Raw genomic sequence first — 9,755 nt, forward strand, 5'->3', positions numbered from 1 at the left:
CACCAAAGGCCTATTTATTATAGTGAGTTGGAATGCTCAGGTCCAGCTATATTGACTTGGGTCATTCTCACAAGGTGATTACTTTTTTCTACTATGACAGGCCCGCTAAAGGTACACAAATCTCAAAACTTAGAAAAAGCTTCGACGGTCTAGATTTTTTACTGTTTGTGTAGACAAGAGCATACTCTCCTACCTCTTAGATTTTTCTTAAAACACAAAAGACAGATTTGTTCATTAACCAGATAGCAATTTAAGTGCCTAAAAAAATGAATTTAAAGTACACGACATTCAATTGAATCTCCTCAGGCAACTTGCAAAAACAATGAATTAGTAGTCATATGATAATTTGCGACAGATTGTATGAGATTTGCATATTGTCATTCGAGCCTCTGTGAAAATTCGTATGATTTTTTGTAGTAACTGTATGGAAAAAATCTGAAAAATAAAAATAAGGTGATCTGCAAGGCCGAAAATTGTAGTCTCAAGCCCCATGGTGGGCGCCAAAAATGTGTGTGTGAAAGTGGATAAGTCTGCAAGTTGTAAGACACAACACTTCAATTAGGTCATTGCATGCATGGTTAGACATATATAGTCATGAATATGAAAACCATAACAAATCAACCTATTGCCTTCTAAAAGATGCAAGTATAAACTTGCTCTCAGATTTGTCTAAGCAATACTAGTAACTAGACTACACCAAGATGAAGGATTTAATCTATATGAGCACAAGAATAAGCTAAATGGATATAAGATTAAGCTAGATGAATGAATAATAAGCTAGATGAATGAAGATTAAGCTAGATGAATGAATATTAAGCTAGATGGATTCATGCAATCATGATTAAAGTAAGTATGCAAAAGCTAAACTAAGATGAAATAATCTCAAAGCACAATATCTTCAATGACTCTAGAGCAAAAACTGCACAATAACAATAAATCTCCAGGGTGTTTTGAGGGTGTTTTGAATGAGAGATGAAGGCTGAATTTATAGAGACTCAAAAGAGAGACCAACGGTCAAGATCAATTAACAATGAGAGGTTGAGATTCCTCAAGAAAAAGTACAATCTTGGTTAATTGAAATAATTGAGAGATCAGATTAAGTTAATCTTGAGATAGATTCCAATTATAGCTTGATTGAATGCATTCAGATTATCAGTTTGAGTTTGCATTGGAGATAAAATTAGTTGATTCCATGCACTTGAGATAAAAATAGGTGATCCATGCACTTTTCTTTAATTTGCTCAAGATTTTTATTTAGAAAAAGCCTTTTCAATGCAATTGAACCTCTTTCCTCAAGAAAAACTTTAAGTTTTTTTTTGAGAAAATGATTAATTCAATTTAATTGATTTTCTGATTTCTCAAGTTATCTTAATTTTAGAAAAAGAAACATCTTAACTTTGATTTGTTTTCTCAATTTAATTACTTTCTTTTGTTTTCAATTTAACTCTTTCTTTTGCAGATTAATTCCTCTTTTTGTGATAAATCTCTTTTTGTAAATTAATTCCTCTTTTTGTGATTAATCTCTTTTTGTAAATTAATTCCTTTCTTTATGATTAAATAAGAAATTAATTAATTAATTAAATATGCTGGGATATTTAATTAAATAAATAGGATAATTGATCAAAATGATTTAATTGGAATGATTTAATTAATTAAATAAATATTTAATTAATATAGAGTGATTAACTTGTCATGTAATATTAATGATTGAAGAATTAATTAATTAGGTTCTCAAGGTTGATTTAATTGCCTTTGGTTGTTAGGACCTTGGTGATGTTGTCGAGATTAGGGACCCATGGTTTAGGTGACCATTTTTAGGGTATTACAGATGTTGCTCCTCTGGCATGTTTCCCACCTTCCTGAAATAGTGATCAACAAGATTGGGAGGTGGATGACGTGCTGCATTAGCTTCATTAGCACTGTAGATCCTCTACCTCTCTCTTTTCTTTCTCTTTTGTGACCAATCCTCTATGTATCCCTGTTCTTTTTTGTTCCCTAGTAATGTCTACTTGAGGATGATGCAAAGCATTGAGATCTCTTTTGGTCTCTTTCATGTTGACTCAAAAGACACCTTCTATTCCCTTTCTTCCAAGGTAGTTTCCATTCTTTGGTAAATGATGACTATTCTATGCATATATATATGATATACATGAGTTATCATACAACATATGACCCCGAAGAACCTCATGATTTATGTTTGTGTTCATTATCCTTGGGTTTATTCCTTAATTGGGAGATAAATCCTTGCGATAATGTGCTCTCTCTCTCTCTCTCTCTCTCTCTCTCTCTCTCTCTCTCTCTCTCTCTCTCTCTCTCTCTCTCTCTCTCTCTCTCTCTCCTTTTCTCTATTGGTTGTATCCTACCTTAAAGAAATCACTCCCGATAAAGCGTGCATGATCGCTTTAATGTGGGGGCATACACTCCGCTCATATTTTCCTTCTTGATACTGAAATTTACTTAGTGAACTTGGCTTTACTTTGTAATTTTTGGTATCCTTTCTTTTCAAGACTCATAGTGAGGGAAATCTTGCTACATGTAGTCGTGGTCCTTCCCCCTTGATCTTCCCTTTTACTTTGTCAATCGATGTTGTAAGATCCTTACTCCACTGAGGGCTTGGTGTATCTTGCCTCCTTGATGTGGTGAAAGTATTTCAATCTTGTTTCCTTGTACTTTACTAGTAGTATTGGTGTATGCTTATACTCCTGCTAAAGTGGGGGCTAAATGTAGCATCATAAAATTGTGACCTTGCAATTTTCAACCACATTTGGGTCTTCACATTGGCAAAATGAATCCATAAGCCTGATTGGAGACCTAAGACATGCTCACACTACCTAAAGTTTGCATTTCCTCGCACCCCGTACTCTCCTCTATTGCTTCCTATCTTGAATTAGAGTAGGAAAGAGGCGTGGCGCCCTATCCTTGCCCTATTTTGGGCCCCTTTTGATCAAAATTTGCATTGGGCTTTGCATTTGGAAAGCGGGAAAAGTTTCCCTATGTCGGCCTATGATGAAAAATTAGTCAATTAACCCTAAGTGATGAATATATAAGATACATTCTCCCTCCTGTTTACATAAGTGATAATAAGAGAACATACGTACATGAAGTAGAAATTGCGATCCTAAGTAAAAATCAAGCATTCAAGCATTCCTTTCAAGCATTGAGCATTCTCAAGTCTCTTTTCAAGGCTAGGTGTTGCATTCAATTCAAGGATTCAACCATTGAAGTGGAGATCCCTTTTGACATTCAATTCTACATATCCTTCAAATAACTCCATCAACATTTCAATTGCATCCTCTCTTGAGTTTAATTCTATTTCAATCATTTTACTTTCATTACTTGCACGCACTTTTCATCATTTGGTTAATTCTAAAATCAGGGTTTGACCTGAAGACAAACCCCCAATTCCAACAACATTTCCACTCTTTTCTGTGTGTAGGTTTAAGGTGGGCAGCTCTATTTGTAGATTTAGATTTCATTCTTAGAGGCGCAAAAACCCTTTTCAGCGCATGGATATTTTGGAGGACCGTGTGCACTTTCAACATGGTCCCAACAAATTTTGCCCAAATTTTGCAAGAGAGCTTCATCTCGGCCTTTTATTGCTAATTCCAGGTGCACAACTTCATCCCGCATTTCTATCTCAACTTATAATCATCTCTTTGTTTCTTTTACACTTAGTCTTAAATCACATAATTCAACCTATTACATTATAAAAGATGGGTTACTTTCACTTTCTAAATTCATTTCCAATTCACTTAGCATTCAATCTTTTGAGATTGGATCTAGCGAATTCTCCCCCCTCTTTAAATGTAATGTGTGTGAGAGGTTGAAGAGAATCTTTTGTGAAACTTTCACTCCTTTCCTTGAGGAGAGAAAAGCTTTCTTCTTGACTTTGCCATCACCCTTTTTCACCACATTACAGTTATAAGCATGAGGAATGTGATGGACATTGTCATTTTCTCTTAGAAATTTTAATCCATTTAAACCATGTGTTCAAGTCCAATATGATAGAGCTCACATAAATCTTACAATCAACCTTGCACTCTTTCTTGGTGAAGAGGTAGTTCCTTAGCACTCCCTTCACTCTTCATGTTGCTCCTTTCCCTATGACATTAGTAGTTAACTCCGTTGGGGACTCTTTTTCATAAGTGGTGATGCTATTTTAAATATAATAAAATTGGGGCAGCAACATAATTCATTTTTTTCCTCTTATACTATCTCTTCTCTCTATCTAAGGTTCTAATAATTCCTTTTTGGGGTTGCATTCTTCATAACTTGATGTCCTTTCTTTATGAAATGGTACACTTGTTAAGAGTATTCTCTCAGTAGGGGTGTGTGTGATCCTCTATCTAATTCTCTCTTTTTCTCTTTGAATATTACCTCTTATTTAGCATTGCATTTTTCATATGTTAAATATTATTTTGCATTGAATATTCCTTCATGAGTACATAGCATGTTCCTTGTTAGGACCTTTCCTTTCTTGGAGTTGTGAATTTGTTTATGTCTAATCTCTTCTTAGAGGTTGTGTAATTATTATCAATATCCTTATGCTTGGGGAGCATTGATCTCTCTCCTATTTATACTAAGGATCCACTTTTTCTTTGTTGAGTGGTGTCTACTTATGATTTGATGTCATTCCTTGTGTGAATTTGTTCTTTGCTGAAGGATTCTCTCTTATGCAAGATGTGTGTATCCTTGACTAGAACCTCTTTTACACTTGGCAATGTATATCTATCATAAACAAATCCTCCACTTTGGTTCTATTAGTTTTTCCAATTGATGTTCCTTTTTAATCCTAAGAATGACCCCATTTCAATCCATGGATGTCTGGACTCAGTGGCCAATGAACAAGGATATGGAAGCCTTCTACACTTTAGGCTCTGCAGGACCAACGCGAGTATACCTATATTAACACCACTTTTAGATATTTCTTTATGACAAATAGTGGTGCTACAATAGGTACACTTCATATAGTATGGTGGGGTCTTCACATAAATACTTCTTGGACTAACACATCCCTTTAATCTTCATTTATCATGGTAATGAAGTGGAGAGAAAGGAAAAACAAACAACAAACAACAAAATAAATAAAGGAAATAATTTTTAAATTTGATCATATGGTTCCCCTTATGATTTTGCACAAGAGTAAACTCTAGGACAACCCCTTATCCACTTACAAATTTAGAAGATAAAGTACCCATTCATGGTAATATCAATAAATGCAAAACCAATTGCCATTATAACATCATTGTGTTACAACAATGTGACCCCAAATGAACATACCGAGAACATTCTTATTAATCCTTAAAAATATTACAATAGTCTTCAATATTTACTTAAAAGAAAATAAAAAACATGCTCCTTGAGCATGAGCCTCCAAATCAAACACTTATCACAACAAATGTGTGACAAGAATCATACAAACCCTTGGTTTTTCTGATTCAAAAGAACACTAAATACATTTAGGAGACATTTCAACATGTTTAATCACTTATGCTTCAAACTAGTTTGTTTGCTATTATCCAAATATGATTACAACACCCAGGAACTAAAATAACAAAGTAAACTAAGTCCTATCCTACCCTACTCAAAAACATTACATAGCTCACTTGGAGCCAAAATCTGGAACCCTTGGAAAATGAGAAGAGAAGAGAATAAAAGTTTTCAAGGAAAACCCTAGCGAAGCCCTAAAATGAATCTATCATTGACATCTGGCTTTTTCTAATTTTTTTTAATTTCAAATCCTCAAAATCTGCACTTTTCTCTCTTTTAAGCTTTTCCCTGCACTCTTGAATCTATTGGAGACACTTGTCTTTCTTGGAAAAATACCCCTATTCTCACACAGTTCATCCATGTGATGTGACAAAATAGTTATATAAGATTTATTTTTCTCATGCATGTGATGTGACAAAGAATTATCACTCTCAATATTCTTTCCCTTTGACTTAGTATGAAAATTTCTTCTTTTAGTTCCTTGCCTCTTTTTTAGCAGTTCACATCTTCTCTCTGAGCCAAAATAGAAGTCTTTTTTCTACAATGGCTATCATGGTTTTTCATTTTCTACATACCCCTAAGTGAGCATTTTGTTTTGATAGATTTTACCCTCTTTGAACAAAATAATACTTCACATGAAGCAAAAATCATCCTTCATTTGTTACTCCTCACATTGGAAAAACATGTTGCATAAATAACAATCCTACCAATGTGATGTGACAAAAGAATTTTCACTCTCAGTATTCTTTCCCTTTGACTTAGTATGAAAATTTCTTCTTTTAGTTCCCTATCTCTTTGTTAGCAACTGACATCTTCTCTCTAACCCAAAATAGAAGTCTTTTTTATACAATGACTGTCATTTTTTGTCATTTTCTACATACTCCTAAGTGAGCATTTTCTCTTGTTCTTTTATCTAACATTTATTATCCGCCACTCCACTATTACTTTCACCCATTTGATGTTCAACACAACCCTCCCTCTTGGTACAACAAATTAACCCAATCCACAACTACTATTTTATAATGATTATCCATCTCCAAAACCCTTTGAAATTTTTGCGCATCATATATCCTCCATTGAACACCACTGGAGAAAACTTTAGTCTCCTACAAAATGAAAAAAATTGACTCTGTTAATTCCTTTGGAAAAATCAATGTCAATTCTCTATTGTGGCACAAGAACACCTAAACCAAGCAATGGATTCCTTCATACAATGATACACTTCAACATCACCCTGGACTAGAACGCAAAACACTATAGTCTTCCCAAGATCGACACCCAACTAATATAATAAACACAATAGCCACATACTATATTCAGACACTACCCTTATAGTAGAATAATTTCTCCTGAGCTGTCCCTAAACCTTCATAAACAAACAAGTTTCTTTGCAAATTGTGAAGAGTGAGACAAACATATTGCTGCATTAATATCATACGAGCTTCTCCATACCCCTTATTGTGCCCATTTATTCCAAACTACAACATTGTATCCATGGGGTCTGATATTATGAAAAAAGGGTTTGGGGAGGAAAAGAGGAACCTTTCATTGCAACAATATTTCCACCATCTTTAATTTCCTCACCTTTCTATATTTTGGGATTTTCTATCATGTTTAGTACTTACAATAGCATCCATAATTTCTTGGCATCAGAGCATACCACAAGTCCATGAGGGATTATGTTACTTTTCTCCTTTCTCCTTACACATCACTTACATTTCATAAATCATTGACAAACTCCTTGCACCCTGGAAGTGACCATTATACTACTCCAACATCTCCATATTGGTGCAGGAAGGAGGATGTTGAGTAGGGGCATAAGCTCTGGATGTAAACCTACCATTGCAATTGCTTTAAAATTTCTAAGGCCATTTCAATAGATCGAATTTGCTAGTATCCCATAACTATAACATTTCATAGTGTTAAGCCTCTTTGAGGCATCTATCGTACTGCTTGCACACTCTATTTATGAATCTTTACTTTGTATATATTTTCGCGTGAGCCCTTTTGGTTATAGTATCTGACAAGAATTTCTCTATGCCATGTTAGATGTCCATGCTACTATTAGCACTTCACAAAATTAAATGACTTTCCCACAAAAAAAATTGAAACTTCAGTAATTTACCCATTATTGTCTATTTGATTGTATAGTTTTCCCACTATTGTCCTCAAAATAACTGATTGAAATATGACCACCACCCTTTTGAATGATTACTATTTTCTGAGATATTATAATTCAATGTGTTTTCTAAGTTAAATATGTAAAACCTTGATGAGCCTTTGAGAAACATAATATAAATGAAGATAAAATTTGAATTTAAATTTATTCATTCCACTAGGTTGACTATAGACTCCCTTATCCACCCAACAATGTGACTTTTGTGTAATTGGCAAGATATTGATCTATGTTTGGTCGAAAAGGACTACACCAAAAAGACCATACTGATATGACATTGAAAATTGGCAAGATATGATCTATGTTTGGTTGAAAAGGAGTGTCATGATGAAAATTCATTTATTGGTAGGATGGAACATATATCTCACTGAAGAATAAGAATCAGTAAGACAACAAAATTCTACCATGATAGTGAGAGATCTTGCCAAAAGGGAAATTCATATTGAAAAATATTGTTGAGTTCAAACATAATACATGTCTTAGAACAACATAAATATCGATGAGACATTAATAATCTACAAAATGAAAAGGGGTTTTAGCAAAAAAGAAGGTTACACCAAAAAGCTTGAAGCCATTAGAAGTATAGTGGGTCCCACAATGACATACTCCAAGCTGTCATCAAAGAAAGCCATAATTTGTCACTCTAAAAAGGGATTGCCAGTGAGATATGCTATCTATCTTACCAAAATGTAAATTTTGGTATGATAGTGAATATCTGACAAGAATGATAGAAGTCTTTTCGATAGCCAGTGTCACATCAAAAGTGGTAATAATTAGAGAGACATATAGTGGTCACACCAAAAATTTGGGAATTAGTGTAACTGTGAATACTTGAAAAAGAGAAAATAAAGTCTTATCGAAAGGGCATCTTACACTGAAAACATGGATGTGGAGAAGAGGACTATAGAGTCTTCCCGATACAAAAATATTAATGTCGTGCCAACTCGGTGTCATGTCCACACTAGTTTTTGAATCAAAGCAATAAATGACCATTTTGTGATGATTCTAAAATAGTAAAAACTTCTTGATTTGGATTTAAAGGTCAATCTTATGTTTTAATAATCACTACAAGTAACTTTGAAGGCTACCAGGACAAAGGTGAGAACTGTCAAGAATCAAATGAGAACATTGGTTCTAAATTGATCTCATAATTCTAAGTACAAAATTTGGAGAGGCATTGTGTTTGTTTGATTGTTTTCTTTCTTTTGAAAAAATGGAGGGCTCTTTGAAAAAAATTAGGGCAAGAAAATAAAAAGAGAAGGCAACAAAAGTAGAGACCCAATAGGGGGTAAAGCCAAAAATTAAAAAAGAAAGAAGGATGGCACTTAAATCAGGATTTGATTGACCAATTTCATGAGTCAAGCTTGAGATCTAAAATATTGGATACTATTGAGAACTTTGCTGGAACAATATTTTGTCATTGATGTCAACATATTCCTCTCTGTGTTCCAGTGTTGTAATCAGATTAAATGAGTTGGTTGGGCTGGTGTGTTGTAGATTAAAGGTTTTTGAGATAAGTATCTCTAGTTGATTCATCAAAAATTTTTGTGGTTTGCATGATGATTTGGTTGAGTTGTGAGGTCGAGTATTGAGGTTGGTTTTTAGTTGATTAGTATTGGTCAATGTTATGATTTTTGCTTTGCATTGCTCTGGAATTGCGATATCTTTTTTTGTGGATTTGGTAGAGTGTTTGGCACATTCATTTGAGTCCTCAATTCTGATGGTTCATGATTTGGAGGTCCGCAAGTGAATTTTTCAGTTTGACAGTCAGTTTAGTTACTGTTCTTGAGGTTTGGTGTAATTATGATGAAGATTCAAGTAAGTGGTGATGTTGCAGTTGATTTGGTGATTCATGTTTCTTGTGGATGTTTCTAGATCATGTTCTATCCATGTTGTAGGTTTGTATTGATCATTATGCACGTTATTAATCATTTTCCTGATCTCGTGGTGTTCTTCATGTTATGTGACATTCATGGTGATTGTAGCATGTTGCAGATATTTGAGGCATAATTCTTGGAGGTTCTTTTGTTTGAGGAATTGATTTGGGTCTAGACTATGTCTTAGCCAACATTGTTTTGGTCTGCATGTG

Source organism: Cryptomeria japonica, chromosome 9 (assembly GCF_030272615.1).
Source record: "Cryptomeria japonica chromosome 9, Sugi_1.0, whole genome shotgun sequence".
Taxonomy (NCBI): Eukaryota; Viridiplantae; Streptophyta; class Pinopsida; order Cupressales; family Cupressaceae; genus Cryptomeria; species Cryptomeria japonica.